Source organism: Ambystoma mexicanum, chromosome 9, assembly GCF_040938575.1.
Source record: "Ambystoma mexicanum isolate Mex_15411 chromosome 9, UKY_AmexF1_1, whole genome shotgun sequence".
Classification (NCBI taxonomy): Eukaryota; Metazoa; Chordata; class Amphibia; order Caudata; family Ambystomatidae; genus Ambystoma; species Ambystoma mexicanum.
The window spans coordinates 1491328947-1491350609 of record NC_090931.1 but is presented as its reverse complement, the minus strand read 5'-3'; the positions used below and the strand labels follow the sequence as shown (position 1 = coordinate 1491350609).

The 21663-nt window shown below is 44.2% G+C and overlaps 1 protein-coding gene across 2 annotated transcripts in view; it reads left to right on the top strand.

The window, feature by feature from the left end:
* Nucleotides 1-21663, top strand: part of LOC138489269 (zinc finger protein 268-like) — an 89194-nt gene that overhangs the window by 51294 nt on the left and 16237 nt on the right. For both annotated transcript variants that reach the window (XM_069616963.1, XM_069616962.1), the window contains exon 2: nucleotides 17824-17992. The gene's annotated coding sequence lies outside the window, so the exon portion shown is untranslated. The remainder of the gene's footprint in view (nucleotides 1-17823; nucleotides 17993-21663) is intronic.

Sequence of the window (21663 nt, the reverse complement as noted above, 5' to 3'; positions counted from 1 at the left end):
TCTTTTTAGGTTCCTCTGAACTCAACCTAAACCGGCTTCACGTCTTGCAAAATAACTCATTGAGAGCAGCGGTGAACATACCCAGATCCAGCCACATCTCAACGCCCAGACGCATTGCCAACTGGCTATCAGTTTGTGACAGAATAACCTTCCGCACCTTAGTAATCATGCACAAGTGCCTCTCGAACTCACCCCCCAAATACTTGTATGACAGAATCAGTAAATACCAACCCTCTCGGACCACCAGATCTGCCCTATCTCACTGCCTTACAGTACCCAGGTTCAACCTAAAATCTGCAGGAGGAGCCAGCTTCCCAGTCCAAGTGGCCAAACGCTGGAACCCCATGCTCCTTACCTTCAGACAAGAACCATCCTTCCTGACTTTCAAAACTGGAATAAAAAATTGGCTAAGTAACAAACCACCCCAATGAGACCCATCTGACTGCAGCTTGATACCACCCCAACGTCTAAAACTTCTTCCTCACGATTGCCGATTGCATTTATTCTTATTTTATGTTATTATTTATTTATGATTCTTGCCTCCAGACCTTTCTGTATCCACTGGTCCTTCTTATTGTAATTGTCTTACTCTACATCTATGTTTTTTTTCAGCGCCCAGTTACCTCCGGTTCGGTGTGCGATATAAATAATAAACAAATACAAAAATACAAAATCCTGTGCAACGCCGAAGACTGCTGCAGAATTTCCAAGCCTTGTAGATCCGGCGGCGCTGCCGTCCACGTGGCCGGGCCTTCTGTCCGGCCCTTACAGTAGAGAGAATGGGGTTGTGGTGGCCATATTCTTTCAAGTATGCCTTTCCTCTTTCACCCACTTTGTTCCCTGGGTTTTGTCATCGCTGTTCCTGTCTTGCGCTATGGACAAGATGCCATTTAAATTTTGCCCCTCGTGTAGGGCCAAATATCCGTGGAAAGACGAGCACCGTGAGTCCAACAACTGTCTTCCCCTCAACCACAACGAGGCGGCTTGTGCGGCTTGCAGACTACTTCATCCTAAAATGATTAAGGAGCTTTGTCTGAAGCGATGGGCGGCCTACGGCATGTTCTTCCCCTGCAGCCGCCATGAGAGTTCTTCCCCCGCCGCCACAACCTCTGAATGTGATGAAGGGACTAGCGATGACCAGGGCTCCGTTTCAGAGGCCATTGACCTAACGGTATAGAGTTCTCGATCTGCAGTGTCCGTCCCCGACCCCGACAGGCACAACGCGAGTCATGATATGGGGAAGAAACCCGGCAACAGGGGCGCACAAGATTCAAACACTAACCACACAACCCAAGGTTCTGCTTCAGTAGCACAGTCGAAGCGTTCCAAAGCGCTAAAAGACCCGTTGAATTCTTTGACAGGGTTCGCTGATCTTTATGATCGGCAGCCTTACCCGCAACTGCAGCAGCAGCCTGCGACTAGGCAATCCAAAGTAAAGGCGCTGGCACTAAAACACACGCGCCTGTTGAGACGCTACAGGAGACAGCGCAGACGCCACTTAAGGCCCGGTGGCACCAAAATCCACTGCGCAGCCTCCGGTCCACCCGGCACATCTCTCCATTACCCCGAGCATCAGCAATAGTATCGCTAGGATCGCTTCAGTGGTTGGTCAGAAGGAAAGGTTAAAAGACACAGCAAAATGCATGGAACAGCCAAAAGACAAGTGGAGACACACAGAACAGCCTAAGGACGCACTGAAAAACGCACCACAGCATCTGGAACCCCGCAAGGACTACTCTGAGAGTCCTGTGCCCTTATCCAGCACACTAGGGGATAAATTCCAATGTTCAAGAGGAGAAAATGAGCCCTTTCCTCCCTTGGACTCCTCTGGTTCATCCTCATGGACCAGGGAGAAGCTTGAGGGGTGTATGGGCACACTAGAGAAATGTGTCTCTTATTCTGAAAAGTTTGCTCCCAATAAGCCTCGGAGGACCTTCCCTTTACACCTATGGCCAGGTTTCGACGGACCTTTGATGATCCTCATGAGGAATATACCTATGACCTCACTGATGACGATGTCCTTTTAGACACTTATGTACAAGATGATGCACCCTTCGGGGACAATTACAATATAGATGACCCTGCAGATCCTATGGACAAATGGGAAGAGAGCTGCCAGGTTGAGGGTCAAGCTTGGGCGTCCCCTACTCCCACCCCAGACCCCGATGCCCTGTGTGTGGACCGTCCCCCTCTACCCCAGTCCGCCAATCCTCCCCTGCGGATGATCAAATGGCGTTTAATGACATTTTGAAAAAGGCGGCTGAACATTTTCAGATCGCCACACAAGAAGCTTTGCCGGATTCAGAATGTGTTGAGGACATCCTCAAAGAGAAGCCTCCTACCAGCCAGGCTATTCCTTTGTTGAACTCTATCAAGGGAAGATTGGCACCCTCATTGTTGACACCAGCTCAAACCAGAGCAGTGAACCACAGGGTGGAGAAGTTGTTCCGTCCTTCTCCTACCGACCGTGCTTACATTAAGGGCAATGCCACTCCAGATTATTTAGTAGTTACCACTACTAGGAAACTGGCGGGTCTACCCCTGTCTACAGGAGAGGCACAGCCTGATAAAGAGTCCAAGAGGCTGTATGCACTGGGGAAGAGGGTCACAACTGCTGCTGCATTTTCCACCCGAATAGCCAATAACACCACCCTGTTGGCTAGCTATGCAGACATCCAGTGGAACCTGCTGCAAGAAGGCCTTCAAGAAGTACCAGAACCTATGCGGGCTAAGCTGCTCGCCATCGTATCAGAAGTCAAGCAAGTGAATAAGAATGTGCTTAAGAACACTTTAGATACTGCTGAAACAGCAGGAAGAACTTTGGCACAAGATACCGTGCTCAAGCGACATGCCGGGTTTAAGCAGGAGACCCAGGCTGCCTTAATAAACAAGCCCACTGAAGAAACCAACTTGTTCAGCAAGGCAGTGGACGACGCACTTGAAACAGCCAAGGAAGAACATGAGAAACTCAAGTCCCTTCAACAGATTACCCAGAAACCTTCTCAACAGAGAGGGAGCGGCTCTCACTGGTCCTTTCATGGGCAATCTCGCTCCCCTCAAAACCAGTACAGTTCTGGAAACAACTGGAATTCAGGATAAGGATCTAATACCATTACCACCTATCCACCTCGAGGACAGCAGCATGGAAAGGATAGAGGCCAAGGTTCCACCCCCAGGTGCTCCCTGGCCTCATCTCCGAAATGACCCTCGGATCCGAGTACCCTCCCTTGCCACCCCGGTCGGGGGGCGTCTAACATCTTTCCTTCAAGCATGGGAGGGGATAATGACAGACGAGTGGGGACTCAAGACCGTAGCCCACGGGTGCTGCATAGAATTTGTCCGACCACCTCAATTCAAACCACCAAAATCAAGACGTCTGACGCCGGAACACCTACGCATCATGCTGCAAGAGGTCGAGATCCTGCAGGAAAAGGGCGCCGTACAAGTCATCCCTCTGCTACAGTTAAACAAGGGTATTTATTCAGTATACTTCCTTGTACCGAATTGGTCAAACCTCAAAAGTTTTGTATGGTCACTTTACAAGAGATAATCCTGCTGCTGAAACAGAGGGATTACATGGCAGCACTGGACATGAAAGATGCACACTTTCATATTTCAATGTTGCCAGCGCACAGAAAATACCTAAGGTTCATGATAGAGGAGAAGCACTATCAGTTCAACATTTCAAAGTACTCCCCTTCGGCATTACCTCAGCATCAATGGTGTTTACGAAGGTACTGGCGGTGGCAGCAGCGCACCTGCCCAGACAATCCGTCCCGGTTTACCCTTACCTCGACGACTGGCTCATAACAGGAGAATCCTACGGAACATGCTTATTGAACACTTAGAAGACAATAGACCTCTTATTCAGTCTTGGTTTCTCCATCAACGAGAAGAAATCCAGATTAGACCCTAGTCAAGTCAAACAGTTTCTAGGTGCTCTAATTCGAACAAGGGACGGCCTCATCTTCCCCTCCAGCGAGAGGATTCAAAACATGCTGTTTCAGATTCCTCAGTATGTAGCCAGTCGGGAAGTGACAGTATGCAAGGCCATGTGACTGCTAGGAATGATGGCGTCCTGAATTTATTTAGTTCCTCACGCGCGTCTACCCATGCGTCCCATGAAAGAGTGGCTCAACAGCCAGTGGTGCCAGGCCAGCGGACAATGGGAAGATCTGGTAGTTGTCTCGCCAGCCCTTGTTCTCTCTCTGCAGTGGTGGTCGAGGGAAAACCTCTTGAAGGGGAAGACCTTCACCACCCCGCAGTAGAAGCCACTCTCACGACAGACGCATCTCCCACGGGGTGGGGTGCTCACCTGCTTCAGCAGACGGCACACGGAGGGTGGTCCCCAGATATAGCATCCAGCAACATTAATCTGTTAAAGCTATTAGCTGTATTCAAAGCACTGAAAGCCTTTCAGACACAGTTACAGGGGAAGACAGTCCTGATCTTGACAGACAGCACCACGGCCATGTACTACCTGAACAAACAAGGGGGCACCCACTCTCCAGGGCTATCCAAGCTGTCCCAAAACATTTGGATATGGGCTCTCAGACACAGGATGTTCCTGTTGTCCCAACACGTTCCAGGAGAACTCAATCTTCTGGTGGACGTGCTCAGCAGAGACTTTCCACTGCCCATAGAGTATGAATGGCAACTACACAAAGACATCGTCTCCAATGTTTTCGCGCTACGGGGCTTCCCAGAAATCGTCTTGTTCGCAACTGTGGAGAGTGCCCAATGCCTAGATTACGCCTCCAAGTACCCTCAGAACCGATCCAAGGGGAACTGTCTCTGGATAGCATGGTCAGGGAAATTTGTTAACGCTTTTCCCCCGATTCCCCTACTCAACAAGATGCACCAAAAACCAGTCCCCATGACATTGGTGGCCCCCATGTGGGCCCTCCAACCCTGGTTTTCCCATCTGATGGAGATGTCCCTCTCTCCTCGTATGAGACTGCCTTGCTCGTACAACATGTCATCTCAGGACAAGGGAGAAACTCTTCACCCATGACCGCAAACCGTGAATTTAGCGGCCTGGCTCCTGAGGTCATAGAGTTTGGACACCTACAATTTCCTCAGAGATGCAAGAAAATCTAACACCCGATATTGCTACTGCAGTAAATGGAAGCGCTTTGTTATCTGGTGCAATGCCAAGGGCGTCAATCACATTGACTGCTCTCCTACTCACATTGTATTGTACCTGACTCACTTACTAGACTCAGACCTGGTTTTTAATTATCTGAAGGTTCACTTAGCTGCTCTCTCAGCCTACACTACGTCACAACAGAAGGTGCTGTGGTCGAAGATACCAGTTATTAAGGCTTTCATGGAAGGGGTTAAAAGGATTCATCCCCCCATTTCTAACCCGTCTCCTGGATGGGACCTAAATGTGGTATTGACTAGACTCATGGGGTCTCCCTTTGAGCCTATGCATAAGGCAAGTCTCAAGGATCTTACCTATAAGACAGCCTTCCTAGTGGCTATCACTTCCATAAGATGGGTTAGTGAACTACAGGCCCTTTCAGTTCTAGACGCTTTCCTTACAGTTCACAGAGATAAGGTGGTTCTGCGCACTTGCCCTCGATTTGTGCCTAAGTTTATTTCCAAGTTCCATGTGAACCAATCAATAGAACTGACTACTTTCTTCCAGAACCCCACTAACATGGCCAAATGAAGCCTACACATATTAGATGTGCACAGGGCAGACATGTTTTACCTGGAAAGGACTAGGGGGCAGCTGGTAGAGAAGGGGATCCTGTCTCTAAATCAGCCATCTCAATGTGGATTGTCAAATGCATCACACTCTGTTACACTCTTGCTAAGAGAGAACTGCCCTTCAAGCCTAGAGTACATTCTACTCTAGGCACTGGGGCTTCCATAGCTTTCATTGCAAATTTTCCCCTAGAGTCCATTTGCAAAGTGGCAGCCTGGAGTTCTGTACACACCTTTACAAAACACTATTGCCTAGACACTCATTCCAAGTCTGATTCTCCGGTTGGACTTGCAGTATAAGACATCTTTTCATTACTGTTCCTTCTCACAACCCACCTCCAACTCCGGGTATTGCTCGCTAGTCTATGCACAGCATGTGATTCTAAGCAAATTAACAAGCATCAGAAGACATGCATTACTCATCGTAATAGCATTTCCGATGATTGCATCTGCTTAGATTCAATGCGCCCACACTTCCTCCCCGCTAGGGTAGAAGGAACATAGACGTCTTACTACTATCTCTCTTTTATGTATTCACCTACGATAGTCATTAGGCTCCCTCATGGCAGAAAAAATACAATCGGAGGCACTGCGACGTGTGAGGGATTTTGGGTACACTACACGTCACGTTAGGGATAGTGTTACAGACACGCCACTGTCGACGTCCCCTTTCGATCCTCGAAAGACAAGATGCAATACACCGCGGTTGCCACTGGATGTGAGACTATATGAACAGCATGTGAATCTAAGCAGGTACAATCATCAGAAATGCTATTACGGTGAGTAATGCATGTCATCAGGCACTTGTACTCCCTACAAAGAGGTGAATACTCCCCACAAAAAATGGTGAGTAAAAATACTCCCATCAAAAAATAGTAAACAAGCATATAGGAGCTTGTCCCCCTGCTTCCATCCATACAGCTATATGGATATGTTTGGAAAATTAGTGCACGTAGTACTACAAGAAGTACTACAAGAAGTAACTATCATTATTACTGCTGGTATGAAGAGGCAAACCTATAGCTTTTATTATGCGTGAACAACTAGGTGCAAAGAAACATTAATTGGAAAACATTTATGTGTTCCAGTTGTTAAAAATATATTTATTTGCTAATCAAATGCTCCCATCAGCAGTGGGACATACTTTTTTTCCTCTATCATTTTACTCCCAAATTTAAAAAATAGGCAGTAAGGTACTCCCACTTTGGAGTCATATCTAGAGCACCCGGTGGGAGAGGGTTATATTTACAGGCCTACGCGTAATTGTATGCCTGTGAATCCCCTCCATATTGTTTTGAAGTCGTTCCAGTTTCTCTGTTGATCGGTTTAACTCATTATTATTTTCTAAGATGAGTTACTTTTTCTACTTTCCACTTCTCGTTTGCAGGCTTTTGGCAATTATTTAATTGTGTTGGCTCTTTTATGTTCTCTAGGCTTGTGTTGAGCACCTCGTTACATGTCTTGCGAGAGAAAGGCCATCGCTTTTGGATCCTGACCCCTGGGGGTGGAGAAGCGAGGGAGGATAACCTAGGTGGAGGGTCCTTGGGGATCGGGATGACACGTTCTCAGGTGAGACACGGTATTCAGCATTTACTTTTCATGGTGACCTCTCGATCCCAGAGGCAGTAATGGGATATTGTTTTCCCTATTCCCCTGACAAAGAACACGTCAGAAGATGTTATTCACCACAAAGAACCAGACAGAGGATGAAGAGACACAGGATTAAGGGTGAGGTAGGTGAGACATGGTATCCTCCTTTTCCAATGGAAAACTAACCTATTGTCATGATGCCTACCCCCGGGCATCTGGACCTAGCCCATCAGCCCCGGAAGCAGGCATCCAGATGTTTATTAAAACCTCAGCAGCCCCGGTTAGGGGCTAAATTTGGATCAGTCCTGACGCCTTAGGCGCCAGGCTCATAATAGAAATCAGTCCTGGCGCCTAAGGCGCCAGGCTCATAGTCATTACTTACCTCAGGCAGACCATGCTGCAATTGAATCCAGTTGAAAAAACTTTAAGAGACTAGAGGGAATATTTATCTGGACCTCTTTAAGACAACCCTCAAAACGTCAAAACCACTAAACATACCACACTAATGCTTAAAGGGTCCCTTGCTTCTCCAGTACCTTCTTCTAACTCAGTCCTGCATGTTGTTTAACTCATTAAATTACAACATACTTATTCCAGACAGTTTTTTTTATCAAAAATATCAATTTATTTACTCTCAGTAAAAACACCACTAAAAAATACATTCACAATTATCTCAACAAAGACAGCATCTTGCACTTTTGTCTAAGTTCTATTATTACACATTTGCCACTATTTTTGGCATCATTGACCACAGACAACTTCTACATAACATTCTATTTTCTAATACATATCTCTGTTATTAGATAGTTCATCAGTAGAAGACACATTTTTCAGTTTTTCATTTACTTTTTATATCTTCTCCTTTCTTCACTGGGTACTCTAACTTCCCCATAAAAATTGTGCTCTACTCATTCACACTTATGTCATTCATACATCCTTTCATTCTACAATCCACACTACCCAACATGTTTCTTTCCTTTATCAGTTCACATAATTTCAGGAAATTCTTCAGGGGTTAATTTTTGTATAGCAACAGTCTGTCATGTAGTGACCATTCGGTCTTCTTGTATTCTTTATACTTCTTGGTCAAGGCTCATGTGTTCGGTTCACATCTGTTTCATTTCTGGGCCAGAATTCCACAAGAAGGTATCTGTGAGAAGCAAGTGTATGAAGAATGGATTTAATTATTAACCCAACTTCTATGCAGTCTTATTCCTACATTCGGGGTATACAATTTACCATGAGAGAATATATTCTTCCAATTCTTCAGTACTAGACATGCACTACTTGGTAAAGGACATTATCACGACATGACGTCTTTTCATAAGGTGGTTTACCGTTTTTCTAGTAACCTACCCTCTCTATTTTTTACCGTAATTCCCCTGTTCTTAAAAAAGGGGCATTTGATAATTTATTTAGTTTCCCAACGCTCTCACCCTACTGTTATGGTACACTATTTACCTTCTGGCTTTTACCTGCAGGTTGTTTATTTTCACCCATCCAGGTATCTATCTCTAGGTGCTTCTTAATTCTCAACACTTGTGTACTGCCTTTTTGGGTTCACCTTTTGCAACATCTATCAATACAGAAATGTCACTTACAGTTACTCCTGGTTAAACTGGTACTACATATCCTATGTATAATAAGCATAATCTGGTGTTACACTTAGTTCTAGGGTATGTACCTTAATTAGGACTTCCTATGTTAGAGTCCGCCATGTTTGTTGTTTTCAGCTTATCCCGACCCTTCAGTGATCTTTGTACAAGATGAATGCCTCTTTTTGCTTCAATGGTTACGACCTTGGTCGTCCCGGGTTCCCACGTGATCTATACACGGCTTCTTAGTGTTCTAAGTGCCGATATCTATAGAAGCAAAAAACAAAAAGTGTATCTTTAAAAATTGAAACATTCCGCCCGTGTGATCTTTAAACGGCTTCTTGGTGTACTAAGCGCCAATATCTCTTATAGCTAAATCACGGGACATGTCTTTAGAAATAGGGACATTCCGCTCTATTATATCTCCCTCCTACAGTCTTACATTCGCTGTCTCGGATGTTTCACTTACCTTCTAGCTAAAGGGCTTGATCCATCTGCCTCGCGGGTTGCTGTCGGCGTTCTCTCGCTTCTCCTGACTTCCGTCGTCTCTGTTCGCATACCTGGATGTTTTTGCCCGCGCCACAGTCGTTTCCTCCTTCCGGCTTGTCTCCATTGCCATGTTCTTTTCTACATTGTTGTAGATAGGCGCGGTTCCATCTATCCAATGATATTCCGTCACGTCATCGTTCCGGAGTTACAGGTCCTTTTTTCTTGCCTTCGTTACTCCGTATTTATTTATTTCTTCTTTGGTACTGCCTTTCCTGCACCATAGATAAGGATCTAATTTCCTGACCCATCAAAGTTGTTCTTCACATATGTTTCTCTATGCTTTTTTCAACACGTAAATGTTGTATTCAGCTACAGAGCTGGACACGTTAATTTCAGTCGTATTTCCTCATCAGTCGCTTTTTGGACAACACTATACGATTTTGATGCAAATTTATATCCAGTTCAAGTGGTAGCATAACTTCATTTTGTATCACTCGATTTTTTCATTGAGACCCGTCTCACAGCATTTTGTTAAAAAAATGTGTTCTTTTTCTTTTGTTAATAATTTCTTCCTGTCGATGTTCATATCATTACTCTCTTTCACCTTGTAAACCACCGACCACTTTAATTCTTCTGCCTTATGGATCATTTCAACGAAATGTCCTACCATAGGTGCAGAAGGAATTCTGTTCCTTATGCAGCTCTTATGTTCCGTTATCCTGGTTTTTATTTTTCTTTCAGTCTTCCCTATATAGATTTTTTTGCAGGGACACCATATCACATATACCACAAATTTGGAATTGCAGTTAGTTAGTGTTTTCTGTCTCCACTCATTTCTCAGTCCAAGATCTATTTGAATTGATTTCTTAGTTTGAGAGCAGCACGTACAACTGCCGCACGGTACATGTCCCTCTAGTATTCTCATTCCCCAACTCTCTGTCAGTGTTGGTTGAAATTTATGTTGTTTTGTTATGTCATTGCGCATTATTTGGTCCTTCACAGTCTTACTTCTTCGGAAAGCTATTAGCGGTTTTTCCAGTGGGCTTTTTCCTTTCTCCATAATTGTCCAGTTTCGGTATATGATTTTCCTGATCCGATTTGACAGATTACTATACGTGTTCACAAACACCAATTTGTCATTATCTTTTCTTTTCAATACCGGTTGTTGCTCAAGTAAGGCTTCCCGGTGATTATTGTCAGCCCTCTTCATCACCCGGTTTACCAGTTTTTTAGGGTAGCCTCTTTCATATAAATTCAGTCTCAATTTATTGGCCCCTTCTCTATAGTCTTCTCTGTTCGTGCTGTTCTTTTTCAACCGCAAACACTGCCCAAAGGGCAGGTTATCCCGTGTATGGTTCGGGTGAAAACTAGTATAATGTAATAATGCATTCCGATCAGTTGGCTTTCTATACGGTTTAACAAAGAGTTCTCCTTTGTTGGTATCAACCTTTATTGTTACGTCTAGGAAATTCACTTCCTCTCTGCTGTAGTTCTCAGTGAACTTTAAGTGTTGATTTTGTTCATTCAACCATTTGAAGAAAGAAATTGCTTCACTCTCATCGCCCTTCCAAATTAAAAGCACATCATCTATGTACCTCTTCCAGACCTGGATATTATTTCTGAAAGGGTTGTTGTCACCATAGATCACTCTTTTTTCGAAAGCCTCCATGTAGAGGTTTGCGATGCTCGGGCTAGTGTAGCCCCCATAGCCGTCCCCTGTATTTGTTTATAGTAGCATCCATTAAAATGGAAATAATTTTCCATTAGTGCTACTTCAGCACACCAAAGTATGAAAGAAGCTGGGGTTTCAGTGTTATTATTTTCCATCAGGAGTTTTTCTTCCAAGACCTCAAGTGAGGCCCTTTGTGGGATATTCGTATACAAAGATACTACATCAAGGCATATCAGAATTTCTTCAACATGGTCAAATGGTCTCCCTTCTACTTCCTTTATAATTTGTGTGGTATCTTTTATAAAGGAAGGCATCTCTCTGACCATTGGTTGCATGAAATGGTCCGCAAATCTTGATAGAGGTTCTAATACCGAGTCACAGCCTGACACAATTGGTCTCCCTGGAGGCCTAGTTAGACTTTTATGAATTTTCGGGAGAATATAAAATTGTGGTGTCCTTGGTTTGTCTGCTCGTAGAAATTCTGCTTCTTTCTTAGTGATCCATCTCCTTTCCTCTGCTTTTGTCACTTTCAGACGGATCATTGTTTCCAATTTTTGTGTGGGATTCTCATCTAATCTCTGATAACTCTGGCCATCTTCCAGTTGCCTCATACATTCATTGATGTAATCTTTTCTATTCAGGATAACGACGGCTCCTCCCTTGTCAGCTTTTCGTATTATTATGGAATCATTGAATAGTAGTCCCTTTAGGGTGGTTTTCTCTTTTCGACTTAGATTTTGGAAGATCTTTTCTTTTTCTGTGTCTTTCTCTAGTATAGCAAGTTCTTGTAATACTCTATTTTCAAAAACTCGAGCTTCTGCAGTCCGAGAGTGTATTGGGGGGCAAAAGTTTGATTTATTATGCAACCCACTATCTGGTTCGGTGGAGTCCTCTTTATCTTCAAAGTATTGTTTGAGGTGTATTTTCCTCATGAATTCTGTTAGCTCTTCCCTAAACTTAAACCGGTCATGTTTATTAGTGGTCACAAAACCAAGTCCTTTTTCCAATGTTTGAGTCTCAATTTGGCTAAGGTTGTATTCGGAAAGGTTTTCCACAGTGCTTTCATACTGCGGGTGACTCTTTGGTCTGGCTCCCATTCCTGCTGGTCCCGTCCTAAAAAATGTTGTTGTATATTAGGGTTTCCTCTGTTGCCATTCCTTCTTGCACCGCCCTGTGATCCTCTATAACCTCGTCTGCCTGAATTAAATTCAGAATTTCGTCCCCTTCTTCCTGTGCTAGTTCCTTCTCCTGCACTTTCTTCGCTTGAGCTATATGATGTACCTCTAAACCTTACTCTTCTTTTGCCCTTATTTTGGTTTTGAGATACTCCTAATTCATCTTTTTCTTTGGTGAAATAATTTTCTTGCGTGTATGTAAAGGCTTTTTCATGTGTGAATTGTTGAATATCATTTTTCAACCTTCTGATTCGTTCTTTTGTAAGATCTTCCTTGAATATTTTCATTTCATTCATGAGTTCGTCTAGTCTCTTTTTATATTGTTCAATGGGGACTATCTTTTTGATCTCCTCTTCCAATTTCTGCAGGTCTATCGCTATTTTCTCTGTTGTCTGGCGCGCGGTATCTATTATGAGTATTACCCAATCCCTGCCACATTTGTTTCCAATATAACTCCATTGGATCAGAAATTCTTTGTTGTCTAGAAAGATTCTTGGCTCGTTTCTTACCACGAGTCCCTGTGGCAGGATCCCATTTCATAGGTATTCTAGCATTATGCTACCGTGTAGTTCCGACCTAATTAATCTTTTCTTTATCTGGTTAGCTCGTCCCAGCTAGTCAGATTTGAGGTATCCCCCAATTCTCCCCCAAACAGTGTGGAGTTGATAAGTAGTTCGGTGATGTATCCATCATCGTAACTCTTGCACCTTTCAGCTGCCATGTTTTATATTCTGTCGTGCGTGATCTATTCCTCCCAAGTATGATGCAATGTCATCCACTGTATTTATCAAAAAAACAGTCTCACGGCCCACCGACCGTCCAACCACTTGAAAAAACTTTAAGAGACTAGAGGGAATATTTATCTGGACCTCTTTAAGACAACCCTCAAAACATCAAAACCACTAAACATACCACACTAATGCTTAAAGGGTCCCTTGCTTCTCCAGTACCTTCTTCTAACTCAGTCCTGCATGTTGTTTAACTCATTAAATTACAACATACTTATTCCAGACAGTTTTTTTTATCAAAAATATCAATTTATTTACTCTCAGTAAAAACACCACTAAAAAATACATTCACAATTATCTCAACAAAGACAGCATCTTGCACTTTTGTCTAAGTTCTATTATTACACATTTGCCACTATTTTTGGTATCATTGACCACAGACGACTTCTACATAACATTCTATTTTCTAATACATATCTCTGTTATTAGATAGTTCATCAGTAGAAGACACATTTTTCAGTTTTTCATTTACTTTTTATATCTTCTCCTTTCTTCACTGGGTACTCTAACTTCCCCATAAATCGTGCTCTACTCATTCACACTTATGTCATTCAGACATCCTTTCATTCTACAATCCACACTACCCAACATGTTTCTTTCCTTTATCAGTTCACATAATTTCAGGAAATTCTTCAGGGGTTAATTTTTGTATAGCAACAGTCTGTTATGTAGTGACCATTCGGTCTTCTTGTATTCTTTATACTTCTTGTCAAGGCTCATGTGTTCGGTTCACATCTGTTTCATTTCTGGCCCAGAATTCCACAAGAAGGTATCTGTGAGAAGCAAGTGTATGAAGAATGGATTTAATTATTAACCCAACTTCTATGCAGTCTTATTCCTACATTCGGGGTATACAATTTACCATGAGAGAATATATTCTTCCAATTCTTCAGTACTAGACATGCACTACTTGGTAAAGGACATTATCACGACACAACGTCTTTTCATAAGGTGGTTTACCGTTTTTCTAGTAACCTACCCTCTCTATTTTTTACCGTAATTCCCCTGTTCTTAAAAAAGGGGCATTTGATAATTTATTTAGTTTCCCAACGCTCTCACCCTACTGTTATGGTACACTATTTACGTTCTGGCTTTTACCTGCAGGTTGTTTATTTTCATCCATCCAGGTATCTATCTCTAGGTGCTTCTTAATTCTCAACACTTGTGTACTGCCTTTTTGGGTTCACCTTTTGCAACATCTATCAATACAGAAATGTCACTTACAGTTACTCCTGGTTAAACTGGTACTACATATCCTATGTATAATAAGCATAATCTGGTGTTACACATAGTTCTAGGGTATGTACCTTAATTAGGACTTCCCATGTTAGAGTCCGCCATGTTTGTTGTTTTCAGCTTATCCCGACCCTTCAGTGATCTTTGTACGAGATGAATGCCTCTTTTTGCTTCAATGGTTACGACCTTGGTCGTCCCGGGTTCCCACGTGATCTATACACGGCTTCTTAGTGTTCTAAGTGCCGATATCTATAGAAGCAAAAAACAAAAAGTGTATCTTTAAAAATTGAAACATTCCGCCCGCGTGATCTTTAAACGGCTTCTTGGTGTACTAAGCGCCAATATCTCTTATAGCTAAATCACGGGACATGTCTTTAGAAATAGGGACATTCCGCTCTATTATATCTCCCTCCTACAGTCTTACATTCGCTGTCTCGGATGTTTCACTTACCTTCTAGCTAAAGGGCTTGATCCATCTGCCTTGCGGGCTGCTGTTGGCGTTCTCTCGCTTCTCCTGACTTCCGTCGTCTCTGTTCGCATACCTGGATGTTTTTGCCCGCGTCACAGTCGGTTCCTCCTTCCGGCTTGTGTCCATTTCCATGTTCTTTTCTACATTGTTGTAGATAGGCGAGGTTCCATCTATCCAATGATATTCCGTCAATTGAATCCAGGCCAACGTGAAGCCTGGAGGGGACTATTTTACTACACGGACTATTTTTTACTCGGGTGTGGTTCTAGGGACTTCTTACCTGGGACTACTTTTTGAGGCTATTTAAACCATGCCCGACCAGCAACCCACGCTTCGCGTTATTCTGAATTTCAGCAGCGTAACGCTCACCGTGCCTGCAGCATCCTGTCTTCTGCCACGCCCGCCTCGAACCTGGACATCATCCTAGAAGAAAGGAAGATAAGAACAAGAACTTACCTTCTAATCTTCATCTGTTCCCAAACTCGCTGCACTTCCGAACTGGGAAAAAGACTTCAGAAATAAAAGCATTGCATCGCTAGCAGTAGCGCCCCGCCATACTTACCAGTCTTCATCTCCACGGTCCAGCGTTGCTGCCATCATTTCGTCGCTGCATCCGTGGCACCTGGGAGAGACAAAGGATAACAAGGTGAGCCGGGTGCCAACAAAGACAATCAAAACAACCATATTATACTCACTAGAGTTACCGCCCTAGTCATCTTTCATCGGCATGCAACATCTTTAATGCCGCACCTGTGGGAGGATAAGACACTTGTTAAAGACATTTTATTTATTTTTTTACCGGACAGCGCTGGGTTATACAGACTCTTACCTGCGCGCAACCTGCTGCACTTCAGGTGAACTCCTCTCGGTTCAAGCTGCAAGACAAAAGGGAAAAACGAGTGAATAACAGACAATTGAACTCTATAGACATCATACCTACGGCTCCTTGCCACTTGCCATAGAGTCCAACACGTCTGGTACTCGTCCAAAATCTTCAAACCAGTGAAGCAACTGGAATTCTACGCGCCCCTGCGTTCGGTGCAGGATGGAGAGCTCATCATTACAAACAATAAGGTGAGGGAGCAAAAGGGAATATCAGAGGTGCTTAGAGGGAACGAATTAAGTGAGTGTTTCCTCGCATCCACTGGGTGGCTAATTCCCTTCTCCTGCTTTTAGGAAACTCTTTTTACGAATCAAGCAAACGAAGCTAGGAGGGCCGGTCCAGTCAGCCGTCTCAGCACTACGAATAACGCTGGTGGAGACCGTAACAGACCAGTTCCGATCGACGCCCCCGTGGGAACCAGGTGAGCGTAACACCTTTCCCTCCCCCAGCCTTTATAGGCTACTGTAAGATCTCTCCCCTCTTTTCCCCATCTTTTAATTCCAACAGTACTGGGACGAGGAAGAGACAACTAGGAGTGATGAACACTAACACCTCGTTTCACCATTCTAGTACTGGAACGAAGAAGATAAGAAGATGTCTTTAGAGTGCTCCAAAGGTCAGGCATGTCCTTTTAATTATGGCGAGGCAAGCCCAATTGCAAATCCACACCTGCAACCTGTCAAAGGGTTGCAGGTGTATAAAGGGAGACGAAAGTGCAGCAGACAGAGCAACAAGGGAGGCCTGTACAGCAGAGACCAGCAGGGGGCATGTGTCGTGAGGAGGCATCTGTGGTGGGAAATGAGAGGAAGCCAGGATGTTGGCCGATATCCCGGGGACCTGTGGAAGCAAACAGAAGTCGGGCTGTTAAGCCATTGCAGGTGTGGGATCCTGCGCATTTGCAAAAGAAAGCTGCTGAAGCGGCGACCGAGGAAAGGAGAAAGGACGCCATCCGCATCCGTACCAGAGCAACGGACCTGCCGGCGTGTGGGGACCGCCTCCGGAATGTGAGCAGGGCTCGCTGACCGGAGAAGACAAAGAGGAGAAGCGGGGCACTGGAGAGGAACGCTGAGTGTCGGGGAGAGTTACTCAGCACCGGAGCGTTCCTAGCGGGCTATGCATAGGCAATCAAGTGCCGTGAGCGTTTATTGAATACCAAACTGAATGAAACTTTAAATGAAGCTGTATTATGTTTCTTGAATACCGAATCGAATTAAACTTTGAAAACAAAGCTGATTAAATATCATACTGAATGAAATCCTTAAACTGAGCTAAAGTACACACATAGCTGAATAAAACCTTATGGGCAAAGCTAACAACGGATGGCAACCAAAAGATTAAGTGGTCATTTGTAAGCAACTTATTGAAAAGAGCTCAAGTGTGAAAGAAATACAATAGAAAGGTGGGCATGAGAAAGACCACCACACAGTGAATTGTATGAATGAATACAGTGCAGCAAGTCCAAAGACTGACAAGAAGTGTGTAACACAGTGTGGCAAAATGAGATGAACTCTCTGACTCAGAATTCCCTTAGTTTCATTCAGGTAGGGAAATCCCACCTTAGTATGGGGCACGTTAGGGCTTCTACCATCCTGACAATTGATTTAATAAATCATGTTCTTCTGAGCTTTGAATCTGTTGTCTGTGTCTTGCTTCATGATGCCGTCACAGTCTAAGTTACTTTTTAGCTTTTCTTTTAGTTCTTTAGTTGCACAAAGTTACTTTCCAAGGCTCCAATGCCATCCTGCTGGTTTTTCCTTGGTCTCTCCCCCACGAGAGTTTGCTTTCCTCAAGGATTCTCTTGTGAACTGTTTTCAGGACTCTGTATTTCTCTTATGTTAATGGCAGATACGTTCACACTGTGTCCCTCGTAGCTTATTAGTCTCTCCTTCTGATTTGAATGCTTCAAACGTGTCTTTAAAAGTGTAAAGGCTTCCTGAATTGCCGCAGTCCCAGTCCTGCTAAATGAAGGCATGGCATGATACAATCCTCATCTCCACCCTTTCTGCCAACATGGTACATGCCACTTAACGCTTTCTACCAGGACCTGCGATGCCCAGTATAAAAAAGGATGCGGTTTTGCATTTTGTACCAAGAGTTTCAAAGTCAGCAAACAACATCTCTGGGTCATTTCTTACTGTTTCACAACTGCTGAGGGTCACTGAAGCGCCCTCTGTGCTGCTGGTTAATGAGACATGTTTTCCTTTTTTACAGCTGTGTGCAAAGCCTGAAGCTGCAAGCTACTAGCCACACATAAAGGTCTCCTTCATTTGGGAACAGCGGGAAGTGCATTCCATGAGCGCGCAAGCACCAGCATTTCCACAGTACTGAAGCGATGCTGCCCAAGGACCACCCATTACCCAATGTAAAGCCTTGTGCTCGCGTGAGTATTCTCTTCTATTTCAGACACTCAGGATGTACCCTCCTAATCTCTGTAATGCAGCACTAGGATGTACTTAGTATAGACCTGGAAGGATCCAGTTTTTCTCTGCTCCCTTCGCACCTTTTGTGCCCCACTGAGTCACCTATGCACGGCCAAATCTTCGTGCTGGCTCTCCTGTCAGACAATGTGGCAATCCCAGAATCTCCTTATTGATTGTAAGAGGGTGATCATTTCCTAATAATGATCTGGTAAAGAATTTCCATACTTCAGGGCACACTTGAGAGCATCTTGTGCCCATCACACAGCCATGCCCTGTCTCTACTACCACTCAGCAATGTACGAGAATCGTCCGTCACAGAAAATGCTCGGCTTTACAAATGGGTCTATCACCTCTCTTCTGATCAGCACTCTGACTAATCCATCAGCAACACATACATTCACATGACCAGAACCACAGTCTCAATTATCGTTTTCCATTTGCCTGTTCATTAACGCCCTACTGCCTCCTCTCCTTGCTTTGACTCACCAATACCACACTGGAGCTGATGCCAGGTGGTACCAAAAGCCCTCAGCTTCTACACATTCCTGCAAGAGATATTGTAGTGTGTCAGAGATCCAGGCATGCCAGGGCTTATGAAACAAGATGGAAGTCGCTGATGGAAGCATCAGGCGTGCACTTTGAGTAGATGCATAGGCAGATCGGATCTTTCAGTGGAATCATGGCAGGCGGAGACTAGCTGATAAATAATTAATGATATTGTGAAGTGAAGGACATGGGCACAGAGACAGCTTTTGTAGGAGGCTGTGAAATACCTTCTGATAGCTGAGCTTGTGAAACAAACCTCTCAGACATAGTTAACCTCTGCAATCCCTCCAAGGTGTGCCGTGTCTTGTGCTTTTTCCTGACAGAACAACCCAAAGCACTGGGCATATCAGGGTTATGGAAATGAACCATCGGAATAGCCAAACAAGATGCAGAAATGCAACAGAAGAGCAGGTTCCCAAGTGTACCTTTTGGGGGCCTATACTTTTCCACTGGAGTAGATATTTGTCCCTGTGCCCTCACCTGCAGGAATCATGAACAGGCTGATGCTACTTCTGATTCTGGTGCTCCTGAGAGCCAGTGTCATCTGAGCAAGCATGCCGATGTGCAGGGTAAGTGTGCTTAAGGGGGACACATGGAAGACCAGGTGTATGTGTCAATGCTTGTGAAGCTGTGGTTTGGTAGCCACTGATGGAATAAGTTTCACATTTCTAAAAGAACAGACAAAGCAGCAATTGGGCTTGCAGTAACCTTATGGGATTTTAATGTTGTTTGTTGCTAGACAAACATAATCATGGACTGCATAGGCAGGAGTTGGTCATCAGTGACATATGCCCAGGGGAAGGCAGCCCCTGCCTGATCCTAACCCTGGGAGTGGTATGATGAGGGAGGATCACATGGTAGGAGATGGCTTTCAAGAGGAAGTGGTGACTCCTTTGGGAGCGACATGGTATTCATATTATAATAAGGATGAGATGCCCGAATATATAATGGCATGCTGTCATTGTACAAGTCCCTCCTATGAAAATGCCCAAAGAACATGTTGTGAAAGGTCCTCTAATCAGAATAAGGTGTACACTTCGAGGGTTCAGAAATTAAATGCAACATCCTCTAATTGTCAAGATCATTTCTTAAATAGAGGTTCAAAACCCAATGTAAAACACAATTCTTTTATACAAATTTCCCTAACTAGAAATGCTAATTTCACAAAACAATCCAAGCTAATTGAATATGAAAACTCCCAAACCATTATGGACTTCAGGGTCCATAATGCCCTTGGTACTGGGATGAAGAAAGAGGAGCCCAGAGTTAGTAAGGATCAACAATCCAAACAACCAGAATGTGCAGTCTAGTTGTTATAGGCCACAACACATGAGTGGAATATTTAAACTTGGGACTGAGTTGCAGCTGAAAGGAGGAGAGGACGACGCTGAAGGAGTAGCTGAGGCAGGGGCAGCTGATGCCAATGCTAGATGTGAAGGCCGGTGGCGTGGAAGAGTAAGCAAAGCAAGAAGCGGTATCAGGGAGAAAAGCCAAGCCGAAAAGGAGACGTGCTCCCAACCCGACGAAAAGCTCTTCAGTGTGCAGGAGGACCACTGTAGTTGTCAGAGCTCCGGGAAGAAGCTGTGCAGGCCACAGGAGTTACGCAACACCTGACCGCAAAGCAGAAAGAAGATAGACGGTCCAGCGCAACACCTGCAAAGGAAAAGAAGACGCAAAAGAAGACCTGTGAGTTGGCCTAAAGCTGAAGGTAACGCCAGGGTGCTCCCAATAGAACATTTAGCATAAACGACTACTTTTGAATGCTGACCAAATAAAGCAATACAAGGGCACAATTCCACTTATATGGGACACCGATTGGGGGAAACCTGTAACCCACAGTGCCAACAGCCAAGCGACTGTAAAGGAGCAGAGGAAAGGCAACAAGGGAGCATCTCCCCTTATCTGGAATACCAACTGGGGGAGACCTGTACCCCGCATTACTAAGAGTCAAGAGACTATAAAAAGAGGCAGACATTGTTCAACCCTCCCCCAACGGATACTGGTGTTGTGAATCTTGGAACAAATATTCTCACAAAGCATAATTGTAGTTGAAGGAGTTTACAACCTGGCAGGTGAGTAAACCAGGAAAGGGACCAAGGCCGGTGGACCAGTCGTGGCAGGCAAGTGGACCAGGAAACAAGATGTTTTTGTGGCAAAGTGCTATAATGAAAAGAACTTGTCAACAGTATTTCACTGGAAGAACAAGTGCGCATTACCAGAAGTTATTCCTGTGTTATCTTCACAAAAGAATTCCATTGAGGAAGAAATGTGATATGCTGATAATTGCTTTAATTTATGAACTTATGTTTGAGAGGAAGACATTTTTGCTTTACCAAGTAGCTTATTGGGAAACACACCCATGACTGTGGTTTGTGTTTATGAAAGAGACATTTACTTTAACAAGTGGAAGTTCGTATTTGAAGGAGAAGATCTTTTGTGTTGAACTGAACAGAACTTTATTGAGTAACATGAGAAAAGGAAGGGGCTGCATACCCTGATAGTTAATCATTCAGCTGAGCATCTGTAATGCTCCTGAAGGTTTTGTGTTGCCAGGATACGGCGTGAGAACGCCGTTGTAAGGAGAAACACGGACCTGCGAGTACTGGATGATCTCAGTGTGAACCTTCCATGTTACCAGTTACATTCACCTTAAGCCAAAAACAAAACAGTTGCTGCAAGAATGACCTGGGCAGTTTGAATGTCTCTACAAACCCAAAAAGGTGAGGCCATTCCAATTTGATTCCTGCGTCTTGGATACGGAATTAGGGTGACTTATTGTAAGATAGTCATACCGATACGCAAATAATCCTTACAAATATAGCACGAAGACAGTCCTGAAGAAGGTGGCAAGAGTCCGATAGTCCACTGAACCTGGTCTACAGATACGGGGAGACAGCAAAAAAGATTCTGCTGCAGTCCCTGACACAAAAAAGGGGCCTGCCTAGAAACGAGAGTGGACAGACCTCTTACAGTAGTCTTCAGAGAAAAATAGTGTTAGCTCTTCACTTGGAGTGTTTATTACATTTTAACAGGGATTTGTTGACCCTACCGTACTGCCCAATAAAGTAAACATTGTCACAATACT